Raw genomic sequence first — 15,413 nt, forward strand, 5'->3', positions numbered from 1 at the left:
CCCATTGTTGCAACCGGTGTGTCAGTTCATCTCATTGAGGGTGTTCCTCTTTTTCGCTCACCCTCTACTTTACCAAGCATGATATCCTTCTCCAGGGACTGGTCCCTCCTGATAACATGTCCAAAGTATGTGAGACAAAATCTCACCATCCTTGCTTCTAAGGAGTGTTCTGGCTGTACTTCCTCTAAAATAGATTTGTTCATTTTTCCAGCAGTCCGTGGTAGATTCAACATTCTTCACCAACACCATAATTCAAAGGCATCATTTCTTCTTTGGTCTTCTTTATTCATTGTCTAGCTTTCTCATGCATATGAAGCAACTAAAAACACCATGGCTTGGGTCAGGCACACGTTAGACCTTAAGGTGACATCTTTGCTTTCTTAGCACTTTAAAGAGGTCTTTTGCAGCAGATTTGCCCAATGCAATGTGTCATTTGATTTCTTGACTGCTACTTCCATTGGCGTTCATTGTGGATCCAAGTAAAATGAAATCCTTGACAACCTCAATCTTGCCTCCATTTACCATGATGTGGCTTATTGGTTCAGTTGTGAGGACTTTTTTTTTTTTTTTTTAATGTTGAGGTATAATCCATACTGAAGGCTGTGGTCTTTGACCTTCATTAGCAAGTGCTTCAAGTCCTCTTCACTTTCAGCAAGCAAGGTTGTGTCATGTGCATATCGAAGGTTGTTAATAAGTATTCCTTCAGTCCTGAAGCTGTGTTCTTCTCCATATAGTCCAGCTTCTCAGATTATGTGTTCCACAGATTGAATAAGTATGATGAAAAGATACAACCCTTACACACACCTTGACCTTGAACAGTGCAGTATCCCCTAGTTCTGTTTGAACAACTGCCTGTTTGTCTATGTACAGGTTCCTCATGAGCACAACTAAGTGTTCTGGAATTCCTGTTTTTTGGCAATGTTATCCATAATTTTTTATGATCCACACAGTCGAATGCCTTTACATAGTCAATAAAACACAAGTAAACACCTTTCTGCTATTCTCTGCTTTCAGCCAGGATCCATTCCATCTGGCTTCAGCAATGATATCCCTCGTACACAGCCTCTTCCAAATCCAGCTTGATTTATAGACAGTTTCCTGTCAATGTACAGCTGCAACCGCTTTCCAATGATCTTCAGCAAAATTTTAATTGCATGTGATATTAATGATATTGTTCGATAATTTCTGCATTCTATTGGACCACCTTTCTTTGGAATGGGTACAAATATCATCCTCTTCCAGTCAGTTGGCCAGGTGTCTTCCAAATTTCTTGGTATAGATGAATGGGCACCTCCAGAGCTGCATCTGTTTGTTGAAACATCTCAATTGGTATTCTGCCAATTCCTGGAGACTTGTTTTTCACCAATGTCTTCAGCGCAGCTTGGACCTCTTCTTTCAGTACCAGTGGTTCTTGATCATATGGTGCCTCCTGAAATGGTAGAAAGTTGACCAATTCTTTTTGGTACACTGATTCTGTGCATTTCTTCCATCTTCTTTTGATGCTTTCTAGCTTTGTTTAATATTTTCCCCATTGAATTCTTCAGTATTACAACTCGAGGCTTGAATTTTTTGTTTGGTACTTTCAGTTTGAGAAATGCTGAGCACATTCTTTCCTTTTGATTTCCTGTGTCCAGGTTTTAGCACATTTCATTATAACACATCACTTTGTCTCCTTGAGCTGCCCTTTGAAATCTTCTGTTCAGCTCTTTTACTTCATCACTTTCGTCCTTTCACTATAGGTACTCTACATTCAAGAGCAACTTTCAGAGTCTCTTCTGACATCCATTTTGGTCTTTTCTTTCTTTCCTGTCTTTTTAATTACCTCTTACTTTCTTCATGTGTGAGGATGTCCTTGATGTCATTCCACAACTCATCTGGTTTTCAGTCATTAGTGTTCATGCATCAAATCTATTCTTGAAATGGTCTCCAAATTCAGGTGGGGTATACTCAAGGTGGTACTTTGGCTGTAGTGGACTTTTTCTAATTTTCTTCAACTTCAGCTTCAACTGGTATATGAGCAATTGATGGTCTGTTCTGCAGTTGGACATTGGCCTTGTTCTGACTGGTGATATTGTGCTTTTCCATCATCTCTTTCCACAGATGTAGTCAATTTGATTCCTGTGTATTCCATCTCATGAGGTCCACTTGTATAATAGTTGTTTACAGCAGTGAAAAAAGGTATTTGCAATGAAGAAGTCACTGGTCTTGCAAAATTCAATCAAACAATCTCTGGCATCATTTATATCACCAAGGCCATATTCTCCAACTACTGATTTTTCTTCTTTGTATCCAACTTTCACATTCCAACCAGTTGTGGTCACTAATGCATATTGATTGCGTGTTTGATCAATTTCAGCCTGCAGAAATTAGTAAAACTCTTCAATTTCTTCATCTTTGGCCTCAGTGTTTGGTGCATAAATTTGAATAATAGTTGTATTAATTGTTCTTCCTTGTAGGTGTATGGATATTTTCCAATCACAGACCATGTTGTACTTCAGGGTAGATCTTGAAATGTTCTTTTTGACAATGAATGCAATGCCATTCCTCTTCAGTTTGTCATTCCTGTCATAGTAGACTGTATGATTGTTCAATTCAAAATGGCCAATACCAGGCCATTTCACCTCACTAATGCCTAGGATATTGATGTTTATGCTTTTCATTTCATTTTTGATGACTTCAAGTTTTCCTACATTCATACTTCATACTTTCCACATTCCAATTATTAAATGGATGTTTGAATCTCTTTCTTCTGATTTTGAGTCATCCCACATCAGCAAATGAAGGTCCTGAATGCTTGACTCCATCCACATCATTAAGGTTGACTCTACTTTGAGGAGGTAGCTCTTCCCCAGTTATTTTGAGTGCATTCCAACCTGAGGGGCTCATCTTTCTGCACTGTATCAGACAATGTTCCCCTGATATTCATAGGTTTCCCCTGGCTGATTTTTTCAGAAGTAGACTGCTAGGCCCTTCTTCCTAGTCTTTCTTAGTCTGGAAGCTCTGCTGAAACCTTTCCACCAAGGGTGACCCTGCTGGTATTTGATATACTGGTGGCAAAGCTTCCAGTATCACAGCAACATGCAAGCCACCACAGTATGACAACCTGACAGACACTTGGTGGTATCTAAGATTAGCATACCTTTTTTTCTCTGATTAGTGCAAATGTCACCAACAAACAGCCAGTCGACAATAGAAGAATTACACAGTGAAGATTTGATGATGCTGATGCTGATGATGTCAATGATTACCTTGTACTCTTCTAAGCACTTTGCATGTGTTAGCTCATTTACCTCCCTCCAGTGCTATGAAGTAGCTACTATTATTATCCTCATTTTGCAGATGAGTAAAGTTTGAGGGCACAGAGAAGTTAATTAACTTGCTTAAGGTCACATGCTTAGCAAGTGGCAGAGCTAGGTTTCTAACCCAAGCAATCCAGCTCCAGGAAGCAGCTGGGTCTTTGAAATGTTTATTTCCTGCTGGCATGTATCTACTGATCCAGTATTTAGTGGGCACTTACTATATGCTAGGCATTCTCCTAGGATAGTGGGTAATTGCCCTCATAAAGCATTTTGCTTGGTGAAGGAGGCTGATATTAAGAGAATGATTACACAAATAAGTCTTTGACTTACAATCACAATTAGTGCTTTGAAGAAGTCCTGCATGCTTCTTTGAAAAACTGTAATGAAGAGAATGGAACCCTGGCCAGGGATTAGGGAAGATTTCCTGAGAAAGTAACACTTAAGCTGAGAGTTAAAAGATGAGAAGGAGGGAAGGAAACACGTACAATGTCAAAAGGACAGCATGTGTAAAGGCCCTGAGTTAGGAAGTAGCTTAGTATTTGAGGAACCAAAAGGATGGGATGGTGGAGTCAAATGAGAGGGGGATGAAAGGAGGGTAGGGTGGGACACGGTTGCACAAATCTATGTGATTCAAATAATTCTTTGGTCCTTTATAGTGAGACCTGCTGGCTGCTGTGCTGGTTATTCTCCATCTGCCCCTCCATATCTACTCTCTAAACTTCCATAGCTGGCTCTAGACCCCAGGAGGTTGACCTGGATGGTTTGAGTCAACTAACTCTCTTAACCTCTGGCCTCTGCTTGGGTTGAGCCAAAGGGAAGCACATAAAAGGACAGGAGAGGGTTGAGGTCACGATGTCAACTTATCCTGGTTCTGTCCTGGGATGTTGTGGCTGTATTCCCCTATAGAAGCCATAGGTTTTGTTAGATGTTTCAATCTTTCAGCTTTCTCAGTCTTTCAGTGTCTCTCAATCTTGTTTTCATTATCTCCCTAAAGGGAAACTTTGAAGACATTTTTCCCCCTAGTCAATCACAAATGAAACTTGGCCATGTACTATATATTTATGCTTATATACTCCATGTATATCTGTGCTTTATACATAAAAAGAGGAAAATTTTTTCCCACCTCAAACCAATTTTCTTCCCCTGCTATATCACCTCTGTTGAGAATGCCTGAGTTACAGGCACTCTCTCTCCTGGTCTCTTAGGTGAGGGTGCTGATGGCACCCACTTTTGCTGGCCTGGGGTGCCCCACCATCACTTGTTGGTTTCCCTTATCCCTGACTACACTTTTGTAAATAGTCCTTTCATTGAACTCTGCTATTCATCTTTCGAATGTGCTCTCTTTTTCCTACCAGAAAGCTTTCTGGCACAGAAGCCATTGAAAACCTCTAAGAAGGAGACCAGTATTGTCAGACTTTCATTATCAAATCATGTTGGTCTTGCAGGAAGAATGAAGGCAAAGAGGGTAGGAATAAATGAGGGAACACCAATTCCAAGGCCACTAACACAGTTTCAATGACAGACAATGGTCATCTAAATACTGGTGTAGATTTTTCAACTTTTATCCAAATGGTTACACAGTGAATAGGTAAGTGGTAGAGATAGGTTTCTAACCCAAGCAGTCCAGCTCCAGGGAGCTGCTGTGCCTTTGAAATATTTATTTCCTGCTGGCATGTATCTACCGACCCAGTATTTGGTAAGTACTTACTATGTGCTAGGCATTCTCTTAGGCTAGCGGATAATTGCCCTTATAAAGCATTTTAAGTGGTGAAGGAGTCTGATATTAAGCAAATGATTACACAAGTAAGTATTGGGATTACAATTATAATCAGGGCCATGAAGAAGTCCTGAATGCATCTTTGAAAAATGATAATGGAGAAAATGGAGCCCTGCCTAGGGTCAGGGAAGACTTCCTGAGAAAGTGACACTTAAGATGAGAATTGAAAGATGAGGAGGGAATGAAACAAGTACAACCCCACTACATTAAATTCAAGTACCTGTGTCTATCCCAGCAGTAATGACCTTTTGGAGAAAAACATCCAATTCATATGTTCATATAAGCCTTTGTAAAACTTACCAAAAAGCTGCAGAAGGAAGTTGATGAAGTTTCTCCATCCTTGAAGAGTTACACCCAAAATGGAAAAGGTATAAGAGTGATTCTGTCTAGATGCAAGGTCATGGACTAAATAGATTCTCAAGCCCTTTAGGGTTCAAAGCAAGTCGTAGTAGGAGTCATCATTAATTGAATGCCCCAGGTACTCTACTAGGCCCTTTAAAGACATTACCTCTTTAATCACTTCAACAGTCTTGCAGAGCTTGTCAGTATTTCTCCATTTTAGAGACAAGTAAACCAAGGTTCAAATAAGTTAAGTAACATCCCTAAAGCCAAACATATAGTAGATGGCACCAGTCATCATTTAAAGGTCAGCTAAACAGTTTTTTTTTTTAAACAGTAGAGGGCTCAACATGATCCTGTCTATAGAAAGAGGATAGTTGGCAAAGAAATTTCATTCCTTATTCTGACTCCTATTGGAAGTGACTGCCTGGAGCACTGTATTGAGAAAAATTTTGAGACTGAACTAGACAAAATGAGAAAGCTTGCTAGAATTGATTAGTCATGTCTGTCACAGACAAGAGAGTGGGAAATAGGGGCACCCATGCCACTTATTTTCCATTCTTGGTATACAGAATGGCCTGAATGGCTCCTCACCGTCTTCTGCAACCCAAAGAGATATACATACCAACGGCTCTTACCTCGTGCTCACTCCTGTCCTGGCCCAAGCTTGCACTGACTGTTATTATGATGATAGTCTACCTGGAAGTGTGGTGCTCTGTTTTCAAACAAGATTTATTTTTATTATTACATGACCTGAGCCAATGAGCCCATAAAAATAACATGTGCAAACAATCCTCTTTCATTACCTGTCATGCACTCAACATGATGACATCTCCAAGAGTCAAGAAGAACTATTTTCACACCATATCACTTGGCCAAGGAAATATGAGCTGAATTCTCTGGCATCCTCTCTGCCTCCCTTCCCTTGTCAAGTTCTAAAGTCTTTCATGGAATAAACCCTAGAAAGAGAAATACTCGAATGCAACTGATTTTCAGGCAGGCACACTAAGATCCTGGTCGGTGGTGGTATTTTTCTTGGTAAAGGAGGCCAAATCCCCTGATACAATAGAACAGAACTACCAACTCCCTGTGTGCGGAAGGCAGTCAAGGATGGAAGCCACAAACATTTAGTTTTATCTAAATACAAACAGATCTAATAAGTCATGGAATATTCTTTGGTAGACTCTTTATTTATCGTCAGTGTGAGGAAGACAAAGCCATTTGAGACATAGTATCCACCCCCAGACTGCGGTCGGAGGGACAGATCATCCACAAAGAGACAGGCCGCAGAAAAGACAAGAGCAGTGACAAGACTACATGGAAACTTGGCTGGCTGAGTTAGAGGAGTGACAGTAGGTAGGTGTGCTCACAGGCAGAGGGGATCTTCTCTGTAGGCTGTGCTGGTCAGCGAGAGGGCTTCACAGCAGGAGCTGGGGCTGCCCTGAGCTCTGAGAGTGGGCAGACACTGAGTTGGTTAAGATGATTTTATTGTGAAATACCTCCCAAATCTCCAAATGTGTCATGGGTGAACCAAATCTACAGTGGTCAACCAGGGCCTAGAACATAAGTGCTCAGAGTAATTTCATAATAAAATGAGGATAGCAAAGTACTTACCTTAGAGGCTGTGGTGAGGATGAAATGAGTCAATACGTGCTTAGCACACAGTAAGTACTCAATAAACTTTACCTATCATTAGTATTATCACTATTATTCCTTCTGGTGTAATACACATGGCAGATGATATTCACAACGATGGTTACTGTTGTTGTTGTCAGCTGCCATCAAGTCACTGCAACCTTAAACACCATCAGACAGACACCATAGGGTTTTCATTAGCTGATTTTTCAGAAGTAGATCATCAGGCCTTTCTTCCTAGTCTATCTTAGTGTGGAAGGTCTGCTGAAAGCCGATAATTATCCAACTCATACTGATATTAGTAAACAATGGAGTAGCCACTTGTTCTGGAACTCAGGTTACTAAATGTCTTCTGCTTTCAATCGCATCTTCTAGTTTGTTTTTCACAACAGCTCTATGGGCAAGCACTACTATCCTCATTCTTCAGATGAGAAAATTGAAGCTCAGAGACTTTAAGTGGTCCCAAGTCTGAGTCTGTCGACTTCCTGAGCTCACTCTATCAACTACCATTGATGGAAAAGGAGGATGTGACCAACTTCCTCATCCCAGCCCAACCCCTGGGCAGGGTTTCTTCACACCATTAGATCTCACTCAGGATGGCCCAAATACGTTTTTAAATTCCTCATATTGGTCTTCAGGTTTTTTTTTTTTTTTCCTCTGATTTTTCCCAGAATCATGTGGTCAAGGGCAGCTGAGCAGGCTGCCCAAGTTCAAATCCTGCCTCCTCCCTTTACTAGCTGTGTGAGCTTGGACAAGTGACCAAGCTTTTCATTTTCTCAGTCTCCTCATCTCTAAAATGAGAATAATAATGATAATAATGATACATGTATCTTACAGGCTGTTCTGAGGAGGCAATTGATATCTGTAAAAACATTTAGGGCAAGGGCTAGTCAAGGCCTGCTCACTGGGCCTGCCATGCCCTTTCCATTTCTCCTTCCCTCAGAGCCCTGTTCTTCCCTTTCTGACCCCCTTCTCCATTCCTTCAGCATCTTCCCAACCTCAGCTGACCCTCAGGCCCACCAGAAGCCCTTCATCCCTCCCATGCCCTAGCTGACAGTGCCTTTGCTGAACTCCTGCTGTGACCACAGGCTCATATAGGATTAGCCTTTGTGTGGCTCTCTCTTACTCTCCTCAGGGAGGTGCAGTTCCACCATGGCTGGAAGTCTGGACAAGCGCAACCACAAACGTATAATTCCTTGAGCCTCCCAATGGCATTCCTTATTTTCTTTTCTTTCTTTCCACAACCCTGGAGACTCTTATTTCAGACCCTTCCACTGGCCCGTCAGACCTCCTCACATTCCATCACCCTAACTCAACAGGGTCCTGTACTCTGAGATGGATGCTGCCTCACTTTTGCCTGTTCACCCTTTTCTCACTTCTTACCTGGTCCCTCTCAGGTGTGGGCACCAGGGGCACAGGGCAGGTGAGTGAGGTGAGCCTCATGGCAGGAAGCTGGTGGCCCAGCAGGTTGGGGGCAACCACAGTTTCTTACATTCGTCTAGCACTATGTGCAGGGCTGGGGCTGGGACGAGGTGAGGGAGGGGTAATGTGCAAACACCTGGTCGGTTCCTGTCTTTCTTTAAATTTTGATATTGTGTTCATCATGAATTTCTTTTGCATTAATTTTGATTTTTTAAAACATTGCATTAAAATATCTTTTATCTGGGTTACTGAGATCTTTGGCACCAAGGGGAGTGTTATACTTGCCTAGTCCTACTGTGCACTACTAGCTCTGTAAAAATAAACAAGTGATTAACATTTCTACACTTCAGATTTCCCATCTGTAAAATGGGTATCATCATACACCCTTCCTCCGAGGGTTGCTCCCAGGACTAAATGAGGGAAAGCATCTGAAGCACTTAGGACAGCACCCCCATGCGTGTCAGAGTAGAGCTGTGCTCCACAGGGTATGCAATGGCTGATTTTTTGGAAGTAGATTGTCAGGCCTTCCTTCCAAAGTGCCTGTGGGTGGACTGAAGCCTCCAACCTTTTGATTAACAGTTGAATACATTAACCATTTGCACCACCCAGGACTCTAGAACTGAATAGCAGCAGAACATTGTCTGATACAGTGCTGGAAGATGAGCTCCCCAGGTTGGAAGGCATTCAAAAGATGACTGGGGAAGAGTTGCATCCTCAAAGTAGAGTCGACCTTAATGACGTGGGTTGAGTAAAGCTTTCAGGACCTTCATTTGCTGATATGGCACGACTCAAAATGAGAAGAAACAGCTGCAAACATCCATTAATAATCGGAACCTGGAATGTACGAAGCATGAATCTAGGAAAATTGGAAATCATCAAAAATGAAATGGAACGCATAAACATCGATATCCTAGGCATCAGGGAACTGAAATGGACTGGTATGGGCCATTTTGAATTGGACTATCATATAGTCTACTATGCTGGGAATGACAAGTCGAAGAGGAATGGTGCTGCACTCATCATCAAAAAAAAAGGTTTCAAGATCTATCCTGAAGTACAATGCTATCAGTGGTAGGATAATATCCATATGCCTACAAGGAAGACCAGTTATACGAATAATATGCACCAACCACTAGGGCCGAAGATGAAGAAATAGAAGATTTTTATCAGCTGCTGCAGTCTGATATTGATCAAACATGCAATACAAAATGCATTGATAATTACTGGCAATTGGAATGCGAAAGTTGGAAACAAAGAAGGATTAGTAGTTGGAAAATACGGCCTTCATGATAGAAACAATGCTGGAGATCGAATGATAGAATTTTGCAAGACCAACAACTTCTTCATTGCAATACCTTCTTTCACCAACATAAATCGCAACTGTACACATGGGCCTCATCAGATGGAACACGCAGAAATCAAATTGACTACATCTGTGTAAAGAGACAACCGAAAAGCTCAATATCATCAGTCAGAACAAGGCCAGGGGCCGACTGTGGAACAGACCATCAATTGCTCATATGCAAGTTCAAGATGAAACTGAGGAAAATCAGAGCAATTCCATGAGAGCCAAAATATGACCTTGAGTATATCCCACCTGAATTTAGAGGCCATCTGAAGAATAGATTTGACACATTGAACACTAGTGACTGAAGACCAGACGAGTTGTGGAATGACATCAAGGACATCATCCATGAAGAAAGTAAGAGGTCATTGAAAAGACAGGAAAGAAAGAAAAGACCAAGATGGATGTCAGAGCAGACTCTGAAACTTGCACTCAAACATCGAGCAGCTAAAGCAAAAGGAAGAATTGATGAAGTAAAAGAACTGAAGATTTCAAAGGGCAGCTCGAGAAGACAAAGTAAAGTATTATAATGACATGTGCAAAGAGCTGGAGATGGAAAACCAAAAGGGAAGAACACGCTCAGCGTTTCTCAAGCTGAAAGAACTGAAGAAAAAATTCAAGCCTCAAGTTGCAATAGTGAAGGATTCCATGCGGAAAATATTAAATGATGCAGAAAGCATCAAAAGAAGATGAAAGGAATACACAGAGTCATTATACCAAAAAGAATTAGTCGATATTCAACCATTTCAAGAGGTGGCATATGATCAGGAACCACTGGTACAGAAGGAAGAAGTCCAAGCTGCTCTGAAGGCATTGGCGAAAAACAAGGCTCCAGGAATTGATGGAACATCAGTTGAGATGTTTCAACAAGCCAATGCAGCGCTGGAGGTGCTCACTCATCTATGCCAAGAAATAAGGAAGACAGCTTCCTGGCCAACTGACTGGAAGAGATCCATATTTATGCCTATCCCCAAGAAAGGTGATCCAACCGAATGTGTAAATTATAGAACAATATCATTAATATCACATGCAAGCAAAATTTTGCTGAAGATCATTCAAAAACAGCTGCAGCAGTATATTGACAGGAAACTGCCAGAAATTCAGGCTGGTTTCAGAAGAGGACGTGGAACCAAGGATATCATTGCTGATGTCAGATGGATTCTGGCTGAAAGCAGAGAATACCAGAAGGATGTTTACCTGTGTTTTATTGACTATGCAAAGGCATTCGACTGTGTGGATCATAATAAACTATGGATAACACTGTGGAGAATGGGAATTCCAGAACACTTCATTGTGCTCATGAGGAACCTTTGCATAGATCAAGAGGCAGTTGTTCAGACAGAACAAGGGGATACTGATTGGTTTAAAGTCAGGAAAGGTGTGCGTCAGGGTTGTATTCTTTCACTATACCTATTTAATCTGTATGCTGAGCAAATAATCTGAGAAGCTGGACTATATGAAGAAGAATGGGGCATCAGGATTGGAGGAAGACTCATTAACAACCTGCATTATGCAGATGACACAACCTTGCTTGCTGAAAATGAAGAGGACTTGAAGCACTTATTGATGAAGATCAAAGACCACAGCTTTCAGTATGGATTGCACCTCAACATAAACAAAACAAAAGTCCTCACAACTGGACCAATGAGCAACATCATGATAAACAGAGAAAAGATTGAAGTTGTCAAGGATTTCATTTTACTTGGATCCACAATCAACAGCCATGGAAGCAGCAGTCAAGAAATCAAAAGATGCATTGCATTGGGCAAATCTGCTGCAAAGGACCTCTTCAAAGTTTTGAAGAGCAAAGATGTCACCCTGAAGACTAAGGTGCGCCTGACTGAAGCCATGGTATTTTCAATCACATCACATGCATGTGAAAGCTGGACAATGAATAAGTATGATTGAAGAAGAGTTGACGTCTTTGATTTGTGGTGTTGGCGAAGAATATTGAATATACCACGGACTGCCAAAAGAATGAACAAATCTGTCTTGGAAGAAGTGCGGCCAGAATGCTCCTTAGAGGCGAGGATGGCGAGACTGCGTCTTACGTACTTGGACATGTTTTCAGGAGGGATCAGTCCCTGGAGAAGGACATCATGCTTGGCAGAGTACAGGGTCAGTGGAAAAGAGGAAGACCCTCAATGAGGTGGATTGACACAATGGCTGCAGGACCGGGCAGTGTTTCGTTCTGCTGTGCACAGAGTCGCTATGAGTTGGAACCGACTCGACGGCACCTAACAACAACAACAGATTGTCAGGCCTTTCTTCCAAGGTGCCTGTGGGTGGACTGAAAGCTCCAGCCTTTTGATTAACAGTTGCATACATTAACTGTTTGCACCACCCAGGACTCCAGAACATTGTCGGTACTCCAGAAACATTTTCATTCTTATTGCATGGAACCAGTACAGCCATGCTCAGTCTCAAAATCAGATTTCTTGACTTTCTTTTTCAGTTTTCTCTTCCTCTTCTAGCCCGCCCCCAGAAGCCCTCATCCTAAGGGTTGCCCCATTTCCTAACAACATATCAACAGAACTGAAAGCTCTCCAAATCAAATTTCTAAATCTTTTAGCATTAACCAAAATTGTCACGTATGTGATTCTGTGTAAGAGCCTGCAAAGATAAGTCAAAGAAAAGATAGTATCGCTTTAACAGCATACATTTTTTGTTTATTTTTGGCAAAAACCCAAAGAACGCTAGCATGAAGGTCACTTGGTTGAAAAGCCACTGAAACTAAAAAGGTAATGGCAATGGCAGCCAAGGGTGGTCCCAAGAGGACAATGACAAGACCCTGCAGTTTGGAGATGGAGGTGGAGGGTGTGGAGTTGCAGGAAGCAATGGGAAGTGAATCCTAGAACATCTGTTGCCCTGGGAACAATAAAGGGAGTTTTGACTTTCAGCCTTCAATGTAACCAGCCTCCAAAATTGGAGCGAGGCCATCTTGGGGAGACTTTTCACCTGTCAGTCAGCTGAGATATTCTTCGACTGGGGTCACACATGAGATTTATCCTAAGCCCCCAGTGTGACAACCATAGTTTCTCTCTAGTTCTCTCACGTGAAAGGGGAGTTTAATCCATGTGTTTCTGATTCATTTAGAACTCATTCATCCCAGTGTTTTACTGAGAGAGCTTTTAGAGCATCAGGAAAATGCCAGTCCTTCCTCTCTGTTTTCTGCGTCCTCATTCCCCACCTCCCTCGCTTTGTGGACCTAGACTCTTCCTTTGGCCAGCCATAATTCACCTCCGCCCCAAAGGCTGCAGTTGAATTGCTTGCTTCCAGTCCAGCCTATTTCCATGTGTCATGGATTGAATTATGTCTGCCAAAAAATATGTGTATCAACTTGGTTAGACCATGCGTGGTTGTCCTCCATTTTGTGGTTGTAATTTTATGTTGAGAGGATTAGTGTGGGATTGTAACACCACCCTTACTTAGGTCACCTCCCTGATCCATGGTAAAGGAAGTTTCCCTGGGGTATGGCCTGTACCACCTTTTATCTCACAAGAGATAAAAGGAAAGGGAAGCAAGTAGAGAGCTGAGGACCTCATACCACCAAGAAAGCAGCACCAGGAGCAGAGCACATCCTTGGGACCAGGGGTCCCTGTGCCTGAGAAGCTCCTCGACCAGGGAAAGATTGAGGACAAGGACCTTCCTCCAGAGCCAACAAAGAGGGAAAGACCTCCCCTGAATCTGAACTTGTAACCTACTAGACTGTGAGAGAATAAACTCCTCTTTGTTAAAGCCATCCACTTGTGGTATTTCTGTTATGGCAGCACTAGATGATTAAGACACCATGGATTTGCAATTTGGCAAACACGGGTTCTTTTGTTTCTATGAAATGGAAATCCAAATATGTCTTTTGCAGTAACTCCTCATCTTTTGACTCCCCTCCCAGCACCCTCTGCCCTGCTACAGCCATCAGAAAGTTAAGAAATAAAACAGATGTGCTTGGAAAGGTGGCCTTGCTACCATTCTACCACCTCCAGCACCCACTGCCCACCCAGTGACTCCCGCCATGCAGGTAAGCAAACATCCAGCTCAGAACTTCTCCACATAGGAGTCTGTTGGCTACACAATGCCTGCTTATGTTGCAGGGTCAAATGACAGCTGTGAAGAGGTTACAAAAATTCAGCTCCAAAGCTCTTAGAGTAGTCGGGGTGGTGGGTCAGGGAGAGAGGGCCTCAGGAATTTACTAAAATGGAGATTTTAATGCCTGCGATGTGAGCAGTCAGAGCCCATTTACCCAGCAAATGTCTTATTTAAAACGTGTGTGTGTGTGTGTGTGTGTGTCTGTTTTGTCATGTCCTGTTTTCAAAGACCCATTATAATATCATATGCCTACCCTTCCTGGAATAAGTTATCAGTTTCATGGTTTGACCATTAAACTGAGAAAAACAAGTCATTTGTAAACCCAATACAATTCATAAGTTCCCCACTTATAAAGTAATCCCTGATATCCACTCCAAAGCCCCAGGGACAGCTCAACACAACCACTTTTTGGTGATCTGGTGATGAAAGATATATTATTGAAATCCAGGAAACCTTGGGAAAAAAATGTAGAGCAAAACTATCTAAATTGAAATGAAATGCAGATCGCTTGGCTGCCAGCAGAAGTTTCTTCCTTCCTTCCTTTTTTTCTCCTTCAAAACAATTGAGAATGAATGTCTCAAAGCTTAGGACTTGCAATTAAAAGATTTATATGTAGACTAGAAGCAAAACAATTGCCTAGGTCTCAGGGTCTGTGGGGGACACAGACTTCTATGTGATCCATCCGCTCTGCCCCACCAGCCTGCCAGCTCTCTTGGTGCCACTTTTGGAATTCACTTTTCCCGATCTTGTCTAAGCCTGTCCAGCTCTCCCATATGACTAGAATTACTAGAATGTCCACCATGGATGGTTGTTGGTGAAAACTACCTTGTCCTGAGTGGCGTTTTTCATTAAGCTACACCATTTCAGGCATGTTTGAGGCAAGAAACCCTATGGGAAAGTCAGATAGCTTAAGAAGACAAAAGAGGCTCTGTCTGGCACAATTGATACAGTTATTGCAGGATTTCACACTTTCAGCTCAACTCCCAAGTCCTCTGCAAGCCAGACCGATGACCGCAGCCTGACTGTCCCTTGTCCAACTCAAACAGAAAGGTCTCATGTACAGGAAGCATTTCACTTACAGTCACAGAGCTCTGCCTGTGAAAGGCACACAGGCTTGTGTCTAGAGGTAACTAGAGAAAACAATATTATATTATTCGTTAGGATTACCAAACCAGGTTTTTTTTCTCTTAATTGCTTCCCTGTTCTCACCTGCCAGAATTAGTTTTTTTTTTTTTTAGCTCTTTCTCCCCGGTTTCCCTCATTGCTGCTTCCATTATCAACAGCTACCCAGAATTCAGTAATGAAACCCCAGTGTGGAGTCCATTCCTCCTGAAAGGAGATGTTATTAACAGAGAAATGTACCCTGACTGGTTCTGCATCTGCAGAAAGAAAAGTCGGATGTGATTCAGTGGCCATATTTTCAGAACACTCTGTCAATGACAGAAACATATGTTTTTTATAAATGCCTCATTCCAAAACAAAGACTGACAGTAAAGCCCAGGGCTTTGAT

The sequence above is a fragment of the Elephas maximus genome, chromosome 6 (genome assembly GCF_024166365.1).
Source record: "Elephas maximus indicus isolate mEleMax1 chromosome 6, mEleMax1 primary haplotype, whole genome shotgun sequence".
Lineage (NCBI taxonomy): Eukaryota > Metazoa > Chordata > Mammalia > Proboscidea > Elephantidae > Elephas > Elephas maximus.